This window comes from Gadus chalcogrammus, chromosome 8, assembly GCF_026213295.1.
Source record: "Gadus chalcogrammus isolate NIFS_2021 chromosome 8, NIFS_Gcha_1.0, whole genome shotgun sequence".
Classification (NCBI taxonomy): domain Eukaryota; kingdom Metazoa; phylum Chordata; class Actinopteri; order Gadiformes; family Gadidae; genus Gadus; species Gadus chalcogrammus.
The window spans coordinates 27,975,933-27,977,800 of NC_079419.1; the positions used below are offsets into that span (position 1 = coordinate 27,975,933).

Here is a 1,868-nt window from a genome sequence, read left to right on the forward strand (position 1 = left end):
CTTTATAAATACTACAGAAATATACTTACAATACATCACTATTATACTACACATGCACTTCTTTCTGGTACCATTTTAGTACACTCCATGGGTGCTATTTTGTTCCATGACGAAAAACACTTAAATTGTACAAACCATAACTTTAATTTAAATATTAATACAAAAATACATTCAACAACACCTAACTTTAAAACGTCTGACATATATAACATATATAATAAAGCTACTGAGGAGCAACCTTAGCGGCCATACCACCCTGAACACGCCCGATCTCGTCTGATCTCGGAAGCTAAGCAGGGTCGGGCCTGGTTAGTACTTTGATGGGAGACCGCCTGGGAATACCAGGTGCTGTAAGTGGTGTTGGGTGGTGGCCAATAGGTGGCACTCTTCCCTCTGGCCCCTTCACTCATCAATCCCGATGCCCCAGTGCAGTGATGGGGACACTGTGCTGTGGAAGGTGCCGTCCTTCGGAGGAGACGTAAAACCGAGGTCCAGACTCACTGTGGTCATAAAAGAAAAAAAGAGTAGGGGTTTCCCCGGTGTCCTGGCCCAACCAGGCTCCTTCAAATCTGGCCCCCTAATAATCCCCCTGTACAATTGGCTGACTCATCAATTCCCTCACTCTCCACCTCAAGCTGGTGTGTGGTGAGCGTTCTGGCGCAGATTGGCTGCCGTGCATCACCCAAGTGGGTGCTACACACTGGTGGTGGTGAGTTAGGTCCCCCCCTTCTGTAAGCGTCTTTGGGTCATTGAAAAGCGCTATATAAATATAATGAATTAATTATTATTATTATTAGGCTATCATCATTACCGTAACATTCCTACATTTTACAATACAAATACGACGTAAAGACGCTCTCAGGCGCAAACGTAGCCCCCGCTACGCCACAGGCCCCCACTACGCCAGTTGATCCAGTAACTTTACTTCGATTACTAAATTCAAGCATTATACTTCGATAAAAGCAACTCTTTCTATTAGGCTATCATCATTACCGTAACATTCCAACAGACTATAGCCAAAGTTAGCTGACGTTACAGAGTATTTCGGAATCATTTCACTACCGTTTTGGAACTGACTTACCTCCAACGAAAAGCAATTTGGCTGCAATAGGCTTCGCCTCTTGTTGTCGCCGTTGTGTAGGCCAAATTACCTCTATCCAGCCCTGCTCCGACTCGAGGTCTTCCCTGCAGTTAACCGTTATTTTTTTATTTCTGTATGCATCACGTATGACGGATGTATTATCTGCTCTAACGGAGCCATCTTGGAAATAAAACAAACATTGTCATTGTTAGACCCGGAGATATTAGGTGCTCACTGCTCAATTTCGAATAGTACACTAACCGTCCGCGCCAAGTGTATTTGAGTAAGCCACCAATTGGCGACCTAAATACTACATTCTCATTGGACGTCGATTTGCAGCCGCACACTGATTGGATGGCCGTTATAAACTTGCTATTTTCAAATTTTGGTTCTAGCCTTGGATTTTCTTTAATAGTTAGTCGTTGGAGCTAGTAAAAGTAGCCATTTCAGTATTATTTATCTGTAATTTTTTGATTAATTCAACACTTTGGTTGTGATGATGTATGAAATAACCCATTCCATCAACTTACAAGTGGAATTTATGGAAATAAGTTTATTTAAATATACTTAAATAAACTTCTAATGAAGTGAAATTAAAGTATACTAAAAATGAAGCATTTTAATAGTGTATTACTAAGTGTACTTTTCAGAATCACACTGAATGACAACTATAAGTTTTTGCAATTTAGTATACTTTTTCTAAGTACACTGAAATACAGCTTAAAATTAACTTGCATTAAAGTGAACTGTAAGGAAGTATACTTAAATACACTTCTAATGAAGTGAA

The 1,868-nt window shown here is 40.4% G+C and overlaps 1 non-coding gene across 1 annotated transcript; it reads left to right on the forward strand.

Annotated features, from left to right (window-relative positions):
- The first annotated feature begins 238 nt into the window (after positions 1 to 238).
- LOC130388380 (5S ribosomal RNA) lies at positions 239 to 357 on the forward strand. The gene has a single exon (XR_008896412.1). It is a non-coding gene; the product is annotated as a 5S ribosomal RNA (ribosomal RNA).
- Positions 358 to 1,868: the final 1,511 nt, after the last annotated feature.